Below are 15,456 nucleotides of genomic sequence, written 5' to 3' on the forward strand. Positions count from 1 at the left end.
AAATCTAAAAATTTGCTGTTTGCGAACATTTAACAAATGCGTTTTGTGAGAAATCAAATTTCTAGTGTATTCTGGTTAATAGAATTCTGCTGCAGCCCCTGGACAAAACAATGTAAAGCTGCCTGGATTGTGGAAATCATTCTCCTCCAGTGATGGATAATATAGCATGAGGTTTTGCTTGGTTTGATTAATTTCAGAATATTGCAGAGAAGCTGCATAATCCCTAAGATAGCACAGAAAAGAAGGAAGACATGATGAAGTAGGATAAAAGCGCGTAGTAATGAAGCACAGGCTGTTTCATATATTATAGAAAAGCTCACAAACTCAATTTTTTTGGCAAGTAGCAACCACAATAAGGGGCAACACTGGAATGCACTTTTGCTTATGCAATTATATTATATGACCTGAACAGGGGTATTTTGAAAGCAAAAACCTGCTAAACATTGCCACGGCTATGACTGGAGACAGAACAGAAATAGAAAATGCACGTTTCCTTTTTTCTGTTCACAACGGCCATTATTTATACAAGTACTGAATATGGAAAAGGCTCTGACAAATTTACAGTGGTGTGTGGATGGATGAGGATGACGAATGATGGATGAGGGAGGCAGAGGATTCCCTTATTAAAGCATCAAATCTTTCCCTAAATATCAAACAGACATCTTAGCCTCAATTGCTCAACTCATACCAAAAAATTACGCAAACCAATGAAGTAAAATTTTGCTTCCTGATAAAAACTGGAAATTTATCTTCCATTACACACACTTAATTTCCACGACATAACTTAGCATTTTTTTATTCTGTGCTTTATACCCCTTTGAAATACTCTTTTTTTAAAAAAAAAAAGAGAGAGAGAGAAATGTGACAACACCAAAAAAAAAAGAAGCATTTCAGTACAAATTAGGCAATCGGTGTAATTACAGAATTGCTCTGTTTGGCAACCTTGGGAAATAGTTCCAGTATGACAGTCCATGGCACCCTTTCCCGGTGCCCCCCAAGCAGAGCCATAGCTGCAGGGGAGCCCCCACTCTCCCACGCACGGTGGGTGCCGGGCAGGTGGAGCAGCGTGCAGTGCCCGAGCCCTGCAGCCCTGCTAGCGCAGCCGCCCGCGCAGCCGTCGGGACACAGCCACGCTCATCCTGGCCCTGAGCACGCTGGCGTGGAGAACGTGCGGGGTGTGGGGGGGAAATACGCCTTTCCTCTTGAGGTGATTTTATTTTCTGTATGGGCTTTACTGGGAGTTCAGCTGTTTGCGCTTTTCCCTCTCAAACCCCATCTTCTCTCGTTTGATGATTGAATAGAGTCGGAAGAAGCCGCTAATACAAAAACGCGTGTGATGTCACGCGTGGAGGCTGGCGGCTGTGGGCATTCCTGAGGCGGGAGGCGGCAGCGGCACGGGTCCAGGCTTAAGCACTACCTCAGCAGCCAGAAAACAAGAACAACCGAAAACGCGCAGGGGCAACCGGTTGCCCGTCCTGCAGCCTGATGCCTTTGCGAGTCCCCCCTAGACAGAAACGCTCCCTGTATCGCGCTGCTGGCGGCTCTCAGGACAGAACAGCGCAAAACAAAACCCTCGTGGCCAGCTAGATGTCACAGGCCGTGCACAACACCCACGGGACAGCCCCTGCGTCCCACGGGGCACGCGTGCATATGGGCTCCTGGACTGAGCAGGGCTGCGCTGGCATCCCCTGCCCCGGCGAGCAAACGGCCGGCAGCGACTCCAGGGCACCGCTGGGCAAACTGGGGCACGGGACGGGTGCCCTGAGCACCAAGAGGTACCTGCCCAACACCGGGAGCGACAGTCCCAACGTCGGGCTGATATGTCCTCCCTGCCCGCCTGGGACAGACCTGGGGCCAGACTTAGCAGTTCTCTTCCTAAAAGAATCTTTGCATTTTCTTTGATATCCAAAAATTAGCAGGGCTCACTTTAAATGAAGACAGATGACAATAAATACACTTCTGCTGCTTGCTCATCCTCGCATACCCGTGTCTGTCACCTGCTGTCGAACCAGGACAGGCTCCCCCTCCCCGCCGCAGACACAGGCTTGCTCCAACTGCTTGTGTCAGGACTGGCAGTATTTAGCATTTAGAAGTAGTTCAGAGAGACAGGTAGGCATCTATCTAAATTTAAAGCATCTAAGTAACCCTTCAAATTGTAACAAGCAGTTGAGGCACAAAATTCTGTTCTGTGCTACTAACACACACAAAAAAAGAACCAAACCCTAAGGAATTTTCATTACTGAAACTATCTTAATACATGACTTTACTCATGTGAGCAGTTCCTTTGAAGTCAACAAGACGACTCGCACGTGTAACTGTTTGCAGGATCAGACACTTAGTTTATCATTTTTAAGTTCTGCTTCAGCACTGAAGGATGATGAAAGTATCTCAGTGGCACAGATCAGAGCCTGCGCGGCCCACCAAAGAACTGACTTTTTTAGAAGAGACTTAATGAAGAAAGGAGAAGCAACCTGAGTACTGAACGGAGAAGCTCCCAGGACTGGAGGAAGCAGCAGGGAAGGCACAGAGAGATGTCAGGAGGCGGCAGCAGCTCCGAGCCAGCCGCTGCGGGCAGCAGAGCAGATCGGTTGGGACCGTGTTGTGCAGAGCAGAGCAGCAAACCCAAGCTTTGCGACAGTGCAAGAGCAAACCAGTGAAGAAACTGGAAGGGTAGAAATGACAGGACTGAGCAACAGGGCAGGCAGGGATGGCAGCTGCTGCGTTGTGGCTAGGCTTGAAGGTGAGAAGTTACCAGGATGGGATGCTAGGATCAAAAAGGCTGAAATATCTTGGTCAGAAAAACCAATACATTAGGATGCTACATAATACAGGAAAATAATGTGTAAGACATGTAAATCAACTATTCTCAGCTGTAATGTATAGTAGTGACCATCCTATTTCAAAAATAATATTGTATAACTAGAGGTGATTCAGAGCAAACCATCAGGAATTATTAGGGATATGGAAAATCTCTCATACGACCAGAGATTGAAAGACTTTTTTTAACCTTAACTAGGCAATAAATAAGAGGAGACATAATAACAGCATATAAGATAATGAATAACCTACAGGGGGTAGATCAGCTGCTTCTGGGCTATCTCATAACACGAGTACCTGGGCATCCTCCATGAAATTAAGAGGTGATGCATTTGAAACCAATAAGGGGAATTTCTTTGACAAATGCAAATTAAACTTGGGAACTCCCTGACACTGAACACGCCAAACAGAGGAACACAGACCGATGCAAAAATGGAGTAGATATTTATGCTAATATTAAAAAATATGCAGAATTATAGTAGTTAATGGTAACAATTTAAAATAAAGTAAAATAAAAACTACCTCATACAAGTTGTGGTTTAATTCACTTATTATAGGGAATCAAGAGGAAAAAGAGTACATGGGCAGATGGTTGCACATGTCTTACTCAACATTTCTTGTTCCCTTTTCTGAAGCATCTGGTCTGTTAACGCAGGACAGAGTACTGGGTTAGGGGGAGAAGAGGCAGATGCTGTCAGCTCCCCAGTCATCGTTTCCTCTACCAGAGAGCACACACACACCAAAAAAAAAGAAGAAATAAGAAGTCCCACGTCCAAATTCCAGGAAAAGGAGACAACAGCCTACGCCGGTGGGCAACGCCTCGCCCACGCTGGCCGTGGTGCCTGTTCCCTGTCGGGAGGCAGGTTTGCTGTTGGAGGGGGGTCACCCGTGGATCCCTGGACAAACCCCAGCGTTGAGCCCACGAGCCTCCCCAGCAGCCCTGGTCCACCGGCAAAGCACCTCTCGACACACGGCTCCCTGTGCCATCTCCTCACCTCCTGCCTGGCACCCTCCAGGCTGAAGCCTGCAGCTCTGTCACGTATTTATTATTCCGAATGCCGATGAGGAGGTAGAAGGGTTATTTTGCACCAACATCCTCGCAGAAATTACTTCAGAGCCTTGCCTTTTTTCCAGATGACAGCTAAGCATTGCACCACACTTCCACCATCAAACCCCTAAAATGCTAAATGTATAATTTATGCACTCCTTTCTCTCCGAAGCCCCATTAGCTCTCCATTAAGTTTCACACGTGCACCAACTTTACCTTCAGACCACTAAGCTGTTTGTAGATTTTACTCTTCAAAACGCTCCCATGTTTTCCTCTTAGCTACAGAGCTACACATGCAAACCCTCCAGATGAAAAGCCCACAGACAGCACAGGTTCTGTGCTTCTGGGCTCAGCATCCCAGCAAATGGAATCCACATGAGAAAACATCCCCTTAACTGCCTTTTTATTAAAGCTTGTCAGAAAGTGTTTTCTCCCTTTTTTGTGTGGAAAAAAAAAACCCAGTCCATTTACAAAAATAATTGTTTGGCTCCGTTTAATCAAAAATGGAAAAAAAAAATCTGCTTTCAAAAATTAGTTGTTGTTTTTCATGTTAAAGGTCAAAGATTTTCAATCAAGACAGATATTTAGGTGAAAAATTCCATTTCCTCGCAACACCATTTTTAGCTGGGAAAAAAGTGTGAGTGAAGCTTTTTTTCAAACATCTCTTGGTCCTGAGCTTAATTAGCTCTATGTGCTTTCCTCACGTCACCAGTGCGCAGTGCAGGATGCTGCCAAGCTCTCCCGTCATCCTACAGGCAACGCCAACATCGCCACCGTGGTCACTGCCCGCCAACACGCACATTGGGAAGAGGAATAACGAGCATTAATGGCAACATGAAACTTCTAGAAGCACCTTCGCATTGGAAGTCATTCATAGTTTCACTCTCCTGGGAAACAGAGATCTCATCTGGGTCTCAGTAAGGGAGATAATTCTATTTTCAAGTTGTCACAGTTGCATATTGCTTCTCGATACCTGCCCATAAGTTATATGTGCTCCTGTATACCTGCTGCATGCCTGTAAAGATAAAGTACTATGAGCAAATATACGCAACAGGAAGGAGATAGATGACACATGACTAAACAAAAAAATGATGGACCCTTATTCAAACAACAGCTTGGAGGGGTCAGGGGAATCACCTGTAGGTAGATTTTGATTTGTTTGGTTTTGCTTTTGTTGTGAGTCCTCTCAACCAACAAAATGAACCTCTGCAAAAATAAATATGTAAGAAAAGCTAGATAAGACATAAAACCTACTCCCATCAGTTTCTTGATAGTCTGCAGTTGTATTTTTGCATGGAAGTCAATAAAATTCCATGCAGTGTGTGGTTTTTTCTGGTGGATGCAATTTTTACAAAAAAAAAAGTTATAAATAAATTATTAGTTGGGTAAAGCTGCATTTGTTCTTAAAGGAGAAGAGGATCAAAGTAAGGCAGTGTGAGAGAAAACGCAATAGATACAACTAGATCAGGCTGCAAACACCTTTAACTCTTCTTTTATTACTGCACCTGTTAGATTCATTTTTAATGATTTTTAACCTTATAATTTTATATTTTAAGTCTCTAATAAATCACATTTACCTCCCTTGGGTGATGTGTTTTGATACCTGTTTATTTATTCACTTCAGAATCTGAATGGTTGTGGTAGAAAAATTTTTCCATAATACATTTAACATGGCAGAGTCTAGAGGGAAACGTGCAGTTCTCGTAATATTTCTGAAAATAAAATATCTCCTCTTTTATTTGTCTTTGAAGCAGCCAGTAGCTGTGGCTGTTTGCCTCCTGCTGCACACCTCACACCGCATCCAAGTGAGCAGGTATTACCCCACTCGCACCCCAACACCCCACTCCCACAGGTGGAAAGTGGCACTACTGCTGCAAAGAGGAGACATCCCAGACCCAGCCACGTGGGAGAACAGGGCTGTGGGTGCACAAGCCCTATGCAATGCGTATAGACTGCGTTAACGATGCATTAAAACATACTTGCAATCTCATTTAAAACATCTAAATTACAGTTTATGCAGCAACAGGACAAACCATAACAGCAAGAACAACAACCAGCTACAACATAATGACTGGGAAGTGTCTGCATCACTTCAGGCAGCGACCTGGCTGGGTTGGACTTCTAGCCATGGAGAGCACCAGCAGCTGCCAAGAGAGAGGTGGCTCGATTTCACCCATCTCCAGTTTCTAGCTTTGTGTCTACAAGGCATGGAGAATTGGGAGAAGCTGGTTGGGAACTGCAATGACCCAGACTTGCTGCTGATTCAGAAAACACCGCTGCTTCACCCCTGGAGCTTTTGCCAGTGCTCACAGCCTCCACCCAAGGGACCTGCCTAGACCATCCCTTATCTTGTATATCCCAACTGGCCAAAGTAATAGTGATATAAGGAGTTTAGCAAAGGAATTTCCTCACCAGTCATTTCGTACTTAAAAGGCACTAGAGACTTACAAATACTTGTGAAATAATAAAAGCCCTGAGAGATACCATCCTCACAGCAGATTCCAGCTCTTTGGCAATCCCAATGCTCATGGGTTCCCAGCTGAGCAGGAGCCAGCTCCTTCCCCAGCACCGCCTGGACCAGCGCCATCTCCCACATAGGCTCAAACAGCACAAAACCCACCTTTGGTTTAACCTCCCCCTTGTGTCACAGACTGAGGGAAAACAGATGTCTCGGCCATGTCAGTGTTGCTCACAGAAAGGCTGTTGTGCCACAGCAGCCCTGCATCGCGCTTCCATGCCTTCATAGGGATGGTCTCCCAGGAAGGTGCATTCCCCCTTTATTCAACGGGGTAGCATCCCAGAAGATGCCATCGTTGCCTTTTCTTGGGCAAGGTTAGGTGCATTTGACACGCAGTCTCCAATGAGGTTTACTAGATAAAAATGGAGCTCTTGGCTGAATGCAGATAAATGCATTTTATGGTATCAGATAACAATATCCTGTAAAGAGGATGTTGCACATATCTAAAGAATTAAAGAAGAGACTGCTTTGCCTGTGAGCAGCACTGTAACCAGCAGGCAGCCCACCATCTTTTAACATAAGGAGGTGCAAAACCAGTAATCAATGCACAGTCATCTTTTTGGGGGTATTTGCCCAAGGACCAGGTCTACAGAGATTTCTCCTCATGACGGGGAAGATGGACCTAACTGTGGCTAGCCAGGTTAATACCGCTGCACCAAGCAAACTGCAAATAAACTGTAAAGTGATGAAGTGAGGAGAAAGGGCCAGAAACACCGAGCAACAATGAAAAAGGCTGGAGAAGCCCTGAAGCAGCAAGCAGAAGGGAGCAATTTTAGTTCTGTTTTTAGGATGTACAGTAATTTTCTTGTCTGCTAATAAACGTGTTATGCCACACATGAAGGCCACAGCCACAGGAAAATTATCATTTCAGGATCACGTGCGGGATCCCTGAGTGTCTGGAAGAAGGCACGACAGATCAAGCACTGGATGTTTTGCTAAGGAGATACAGGTGAAAGATGTTTGGAGGGGATGGCCAAGGATCGAGACACCCGACCGATGGCGAGCGCGGCTCCGGTGTGCCCAGACCTTCAGCGGACAGATGAGGGAGGAGCTGGCTGGAGGCACCAGCACTGATACAGTAGCAGCTGGCACAAGATAACAGGACCTCGTAGACCCCCGGCCACTAAATTCCACTTTTTTTTTTCCTTTTTAGAAGTGGCAAGAGATCAGTTGATGCCTCCTAGTCCCTTCCAATCACATTGTCTGTGATTTCCATGATCTCCTAAAGCTGAGGAGTTTAGTCCTCATTCAAACAGAAAGTCTACAAGACCACAGAGTGAAAATCATGGGCTGATGTCATGTTTAAGGTCTGGGAAAAAAACCTCACGGGCTTAACGGGCTGCCCTAAAAAAAGGAGCACGCTTCAACTCAAGCTCTTCAAGACAGCAAAACTCTCGACTGCAGTTACACGTTTTGTTCTGGATATGCTTGGAGAACACAGAAAAGCAATCCATCTCAAGTATTATGGCTTTTCTATAGACAACGCATCCAAAAAGGTTTCTAAATGTAGGAAAACAAGTATATAATTACATAATTAAGCAGATGCACTGCGATTTTTCTTTTATGTTACTCTTTATATTTTCAAAAGGCAACAGGACAGAGCTGTGCTAAAAAGCAATAAAGCACGGGTAATTTAATACTAAATTACATCCATATTGAAAAGTTTACATGAAGTTGAGAGCAGACAGAGGTCAGGTTTTCAACAGGACTGTCTTTAATTGTGGCCATCAGTTTTAGCAATCCAGATCTCTGGATCAAAGACAAATATAATGCGTTTCCTCAACACTGAATAGTGAAAGCAGACAGTAAGCATGGCACTATCTTGCACCAAAAGGTCATAAAAATGATTATCAGAGGGGGAATATATCTTGCTGTTCAACACACACCTTCACATAACATACTGTATATTTTCAGTATTTACATTTTTCTAGAGATTTTTCAGCAATTAGGAATGTAAATTAAGAATTTTACTATTAGTTTTCAGATACAAAGGGGTTTCCTTGTCCTCTAATAAATGTGCCATCTTTGTGTAGGTCTTTTTTAATTTTTTCAGTTGCTTTCAATCATACCCTCAGCCCAGTGAAACAATTCCTCCCTCCTTAGGGAAGAGATGTGAGCTGAGACACTGTTTTCTTTCTAAGGCGGGGGGGGAGAAAAGGGAAAAAAAATAAAATGAGGAGTAAATTATCAGCAAATCAGATAGAAACAACTTTCCTAGATCTGCAGATCCATTGTACAAATGAAGCAATTTCATCTCTGCTTGCTCGGGGGGGGTGGGGGGGGGGATTTTAAGTGGCCAAGGGGGACTGGAACGGGATGCTAGCAGACGAAGCATCACAACATTTGCATGCATAGACCACTCAAATCTGCACCAGGAGACTACTTGTGAGAATCCATCTTTTTTCACTTAACAAGATACAAAATATAAAACACATTTGCCTCTTATTAAGCCTCTCTTGTAAGTGGTTCCAGGTCCACCATATTTAAAGAGGGGGAGAGGGGAGCCTGGATGCTCTCTTGGGAATTTCACGGGAGTGACTGGAGATGAGGTACAGGCTGGGAGCCTTTATTACTTTTTTTTTTTTACTTTTTTTTTTTTTTACTTTTTTTCCCCTTCTCTCTAAAAGCACAGAAGGAATAACATTTTAAATCATTAGCATTTACTTTAAGTAGCACTTTCTTTAACTAAGCTTCCCTTCCTGACCCTCACCCTGTTAGCACTGTACCCCATGCTCACGTGTAGGAGCTGCCCTGATGGAATTGCATTCTGGTTTTTGAATGCAGAAGGTGCTTTTTTAAAACTCTGGCCTCCCAACTGAGGCAGCTGTGAAAGAAACTGCAATCTTATTTTTCTTTAAAGTGTACTGAGAATAGGGTTCTTGTGTTTATTAGCACCTAGACCTGCAAAGCATATAGCCTCTTAAAGTTCCTCTAGTGCTGTTGGAGTGGTTTCTGTTTTGGTTTAAAAACAAAACAACATGACACAAACCCACCACCAATCTCTGTTAAAAACAAGGATTCTTAGCAACCTAAATTCAATTCACAGTCCTGTGTCGCACATTCAGTAGCATTTTCATCATTTCTATGCTTGTTAAATATTAGATGCAAAATTAAAACATTGAAAAGAAAAAAGGAGGCTGGTAGCAACTGCTTGAATTTACAACCTGACAAAGAGATAGGTGGAGATGAGTTACAAAAGAAGTCATGGATCCTGCAGGTTCAAGCACGTTACAGAAAATAGTTATGATATACCCCTTGTTCCGTGTTCAAAAAGTAAGGAAAAACAAGTTGCTCCTTTACCTGGAAATTAGGTGTTAATGAGACCTCTTCAGAAATAAAAAATGTGCAATTTTCACTGCAAAACAGAACATATGTCCTCCCTTTCAATTTGCCCCCAAAAAAACCTGGGGCACAGGTGCTTTGTCTTGAATATCTAGTATTTCTAAGAAAATGGACCACATTTCTGGAACAGACCAAGCATTGTCTTTCATTTCCACATAAAGAAAGAGGCAGAAGAAATTCTTTTAGAAAACAGGGAAAGAGATGGAAAATACAGCATCTGTTGGAGGAGAGAAAAAAAACCCCAAACATCATCTCTGCTACATTTGGCACCAAAAACTTTTGGATATTTCCAATGCATCTTTCACAAGTCAGACAGTTGCCACATTTCCCTGAAATCTCCTGGAGACACTGATTTGCTAACTAAAGCATATGTCAAACAACCTCTTTTGCAGTGTAATAAGTTCAACAAGAAAGTTCACTTCCTTGGAGCAGCTGTGCAGAAGGTTAAATGTTGGACCCAAAGGTAGTTTGTCACAGCTCAGGAGGTGAAAGGTGTCTCTAATCGGATGCACACAGCTCAGAGCAGGAGGTGGATCATCACCAGAAGGTCTCCTTTGGGGCAAGGGACCTGGCAGGGCAACCTGGTCGCAGCCGAGCCTGCTCTACAGGGTAGTGGCATCACCCTCGCTCCAGCCGCAGAGCAGCAGCTGCGGAGTCGCTGACTCCTACCGCGGCAAGCAGAGATGCACAACATCTATTTGTCACTGGCTACAGCAGGAGGAGACCCAGGCTACGCAAGGATCTCGTCTCACTTCAGAAAACACCTTCACCACATCACTGCCCAACACTTGGCCACCTTGACCAGCCTGCAGCCGGAGGGACACCCTCTTTGGGACTCCTCACCTCTCAAACATGCTCTCCACAACCTCCTGCCGCTACCGATCCTCTTCACCAGTTGTCCCTGGGCTGACACTTTGGGGTAGGATGGGATGAAAGCACAGCTCCAACCTTCCCAGCAGCAGGCAGCTGCTCCTTCACAGGCACCAAGCAGGGCTGAAAATGTCACTGCCGAAAGGCGGCATGGGCACCTTCTGCTCGGTGAAGGGGACCTCCTCGGTGCTCCCAAGAAAGTGCTGATTTCCTTCCACAGTTACACCAGGTCACAGGAATTAAGAAAGGCAGAAATGATTACTAATACTGGTGGAGTCTTTCACACCCACTTTTTGTAGGGTTTGTGCTCTAAACGTGACAGCAACTTGGATCTCTCCAACCAGCATGTGAGATGAGTTGGGCTTGGATTCATCTGTAAGAAGAGAGATTTTTGGAGGTCCTACAACCTCAAGCTTTAGAGAAGCCACGTGTAAAGCACCATTTCCCTGAAGCACTCCCCGGTCCATGCGTACTGACTGAGGAAAGCAGCAGCAGCGATGGTGTTTTTGTTGACTCTTAACTGAATCTTCAGCTACATCGTTATTTTCTGGAGAAGTACACTCTTGTAGTCTGTTAAATGGGTCTCAGCATTGCAGCAAAGGTTCCCAAACACCGTATGTAATCTCCAATTTTCTCCTTTCAGTATTGTAGTAGTATCATTATGTTTTTAACTACGACTTCAAAACTGGGATTGGCTGCAACCGCCCTGAGAAATCAGGTTAAAACAGGTGAAGGTATTAACCAACGGATAAAAGAGCAGACTCCAAACAGCGAGGTTTCCCTCCAACTTTCTCCCATGTGTCATCCTAAAAAGTGCTTCAGAACCTGCTCTTGTGACTTGTTGTGTACTGGCACTTACACCAGTGTAAGCGGGTTTGAGGCAGGAGGAGGGCTGACCCGGGCGGAAGGTACAGGGCTGAGAATTTAATCCCTTTGTACCTCAGTCACCTAATCCATAAAACAGGGATAATAATGCTCACTAATCTCAGAAGGCTTTAATTGATTATTTGTTAAGATCATCAAGAACTTAGCAGGAAGGCTTTAAAGACCTGCAAAGTCTATTAATTATTTTATCATTATCATTGCTGTAAAATTATATGACTTTCCTCCTTTTTCTTTGTGCCATTTAGATGGGGAAGGTTTTGAGGCAAACTTTCTGTCTTCCTGCTTGATCATGTAGCATGCGACACCCCGAGGCCACAACTCAGCTTAAGTCTTGAGGTATTATTATAATAAATAAGGATAGTTTTAATAGTAAATTCTTCAGACCAAGGATTATGTCTTTCTGTTTATCTCGTTGTTATATAGAAAAAAAATAAAAACAATCTGGCAGAATCCAATGCTGTGGCTAATGACAACGAGTGACAAAGTACTGTATTAAAATGAATACAGCAAGGGGAAGGCAATAACATTTCTAATAGGGGAACTTTAGCTGTAGCTTTTCATTGTCAGATCTCAGAGCACTTTGCAGCAGAGCACAAGCTTTTCTGCATCCACTTTAACGCACAGGTAAGGAGCAATTGTGCAAAGTCAAGTGGCGGAGATCCAACCAAGTCCCCAGGTCAATCTTAATGAGGCATTGCTATAAAAAACTAAGGCTGTTTATCACTGCTAACACAATGACAATTGCATGTTTATTAATGTAATATATATAATCGTATTAAAACCATATGTTTGTCTATACATGGATTCATAGATTTTTTCTTTACATCACTTGACCCAGACTTCAGTGTAACCGCATTGTAATAATTTTCATCCTTTAAGCTCAAAGGCTTGTTAAAGCACTGACCAGGAAAGTTGCCTGTCCAAGTTATAGATAGCCTGAGACAAAGAGTTCACCAGCTTCTTTGGTAACTTCTTCCAGTGGTTAACGACTATCGTTAACATACCTGTGCCATATTCCCCGTTTGAATTTTGGTGATTAGAAGCTGAGCCCACTGCCATTTGCAACAGCTTCTCCATGCAGACACACACACACACAGAGATAGGGAAGAGTTTCATGTCAACTCAACTTACACACACACACAAAAGGCTGACTTCTCTGAAGTGCTTTAGGCAGCTACTTGTGTTCCAAATGTTTGTATTTTTAGACCCAAAGATTGAGCAAATGTTGCTTCTCACCAAAGCCTACCTAGAGCAGGACTATTCTGATGCTCTAGAGTGAAGATTTTTGCATGATTCTGGCAATATTTGGTCACACCTGAAAGATTAGCTTGTCTAATATCAGTAAGGAAAGATATTTCATGGCTGGTGTATTAGGAGGAAGCATGTTGTGAATTGCTTCAATTCACATTTAATCTTTTCACCTCAGGGATCCAAACTTCTCAGAGCAATGGCCAGCATGAGCTCAGACGGCCGAGTGCAATAATGCCGGAGAATCTGTGCACAGCAGGAATGTGCTGTAACCGTTACCTGCAGTTTGCATGTGCATCTACACCACACACGGATGGGGGCGGTTGGTGGAAGATCTCATTTTATTATGGCCTCAGGACACCGAGCTAGAATTGGTCTAACAGGAAGGGGAAAGTTATTGAGCCACAAGCTTTCTCTCAGATGGTTTTCTCTTCAGAAGTTTACTTTACCTCCCAAATTAAATTTTTTGGTAATATTCAATACCTTTTAAAAAAAACCCAAAACTTAAGTTGTAGCAGTGTGTCCACAGTTATTTATTACCTGCCTTGTGGTCTGAACAAATATGATTTTGTTATTCTATGTTGTCAATAGGAAAAGCACATATGGTTTTGGTTGACAAAATTATGATAAAATTCACTGTATCCTAAAAAATGATTGAAAAGTTTGCAGATGGTTTCTGGGCAGGGGGGGGGGGGGGGGGAGAGGATTGAATTTCAACAAAAGACGTGCCAAATTTTTTTCTCTTCTTACTGTTCACCCTGTTTCCACATCCCAGCTTTTTTCTTATTAGATAGTAGGGTAAAGCAGGTATTCAGCCCAGAAGTCATATGTTTCTCTTTAGCTTTTGGCATTCCATCACACTTTGTCATGTTCACATTATGTTATACCCAAGTTCATTCACAGATAAACATGAAATGACATCATAAGCCTCAAGTCACAAACAGCAAAACACAATCAACAGTAATCTAAAGAGTGTCACATTTGCACCCCAAAAATTTCCTGTTTGAGGACTGTTGGTCTTACTCATATTCTGAGGTTTTCAGTCAATCTAAATTTTTTCTTCTTTTTTTTTCTTAAAAACTTAGTTCTGTTCTCAGTTCTTTTACTTCCCAAGGGACAAAAAAGTGGGGAGAGGGCCAGGAACTGCCAGCCCAGATCAGACATTGTCTTACTTGTTGTTTGAATTGATAACCTCCTTTTCCTCAGCACTGTTCACATAGTCAAGATAATCACTTCTGTGGGCTTTGCTGTAGCTGCTCGCTGTGCTTTTTTAAATTCTGAAAAACAAAAGACCCATGCAAGCCCCACTTTTTGCGGTTCATCTCCAAAACATCTTTACAAAGAGATTTCACCTGTCATTTGGTGAAACACATTTTTCTTCTACTTTGTCTTCCTGGGGAAGATATTCATTTACCTTTCTGCTTGTACCTGAAGGCTGCAGTGACTGGTGCCCCGTTAAAATGACAGCTGGGTGGGCTGGCAGATAGGACAGACCCTCGGACGTTGATGAGACCAGGGGGCAGGAAGCTGGAGGCTGGAGCCTCGCAGCCTTGTGAGACCACAGGGTTTTTGAATTAACTGCTGCACACTGGGACTGACCTTCATTGCTAAAGTAACTTGTGGGGAGTGCCTCTCACCTTCTCATGCTTTCCATTAATTTGGTAACAGACTTCAACCTGTCATAGATGTTTTTCTCTCCGTGACACTCATGGTAGTTGACGATCTGCCACATCACCACCTCTAACAGTTGTTCGTACCTTGGTGTATGCATGTGTGTGTAGGTCCACACTCCACATGGTGATCAGCACAGGCTGGGAGAACAGACACCTGGGCAGGAGGTTCTGCTTCCCCAGGAGAGGGTGAAGGGACGACATCCTCCCCGCGTCTGAACAAGAGGTGAGCTCTGAACTCTGTCCCTACTCTTTCATTTTAGCCATGTTAATGATGGATAACACAAAATACCGAGGATTTCTTCAACCTGCCAGAATATCCCCACCTCTGCCAAACCTGTCAGTGGCCTTCGGCAGCTGTCGTCCTGCCTGCCCGGGGATGTCCGTGGAGCAATGAGCCAGCCTGGAGAAGGTGGATAATTGTTGAGGGGAGAACATCTGGAAGGTGTCATTGGAGTGTTAGTAGCTCTGCTTGTCTATGAGCTATGCCCAAACACGTCGATAAGTTTCCCAACATGGAATTCATTTTTTATAACAGGATACATGTGGAAGTTCATGTTTCAGCAGTGGCCAGAAGTGGCTCTTTTCTTCTTCAAAAAGATTTGTGACCTCTTCTCCAGGCTACTGTAATATGATTTATTTGGGTCTCCTTTCACAGAGCACTCACAGGCCACGGTATTACAGAATACAAGAGCACAGGCTTTCAACTATGAGTTAATGAGAGTTATGCTCCATGACCTGCACCATCTGCCCATTAGCCAGTGAGCATAGCGTAACGCCTGCCACGGCACAGAGCCGCTCTATGCGAGGATCCGTCTGTCCTGCGCCACCAGAACAGGCACTGTGGGCTGGGCTGGGTAAGGACGGCAAAATTCCACGTGCACAGAGCAAGTGTCAGAGTGCAGGACGCAACGGAGGGACACTTCCCATCCCACGTCTGCACCCAGCAGCAGCAGCCATCTCTGGGCATTTTCTGTGCTCCGTACACATCCTAGATGTGAAGGAGAACAGGACGTGTGCCTGGTATGGATGACCAACCACAGAAAGACAAGAGCAGA

General features: G+C 44.1%; 1 protein-coding gene across 1 annotated transcript in view; it reads right to left on the reverse strand.

The window, feature by feature from the left end:
- ZFHX3 (zinc finger homeobox 3) overlaps nt 1–15,456 on the reverse strand; it is a 665,716-nt gene that overhangs the window by 567,937 nt on the left and 82,323 nt on the right. The gene's annotated exons all lie outside the window — the stretch shown is intronic.

Source organism: Buteo buteo, chromosome 11 (genome assembly GCF_964188355.1).
Source record: "Buteo buteo chromosome 11, bButBut1.hap1.1, whole genome shotgun sequence".
Lineage (NCBI taxonomy): Eukaryota > Metazoa > Chordata > Aves > Accipitriformes > Accipitridae > Buteo > Buteo buteo.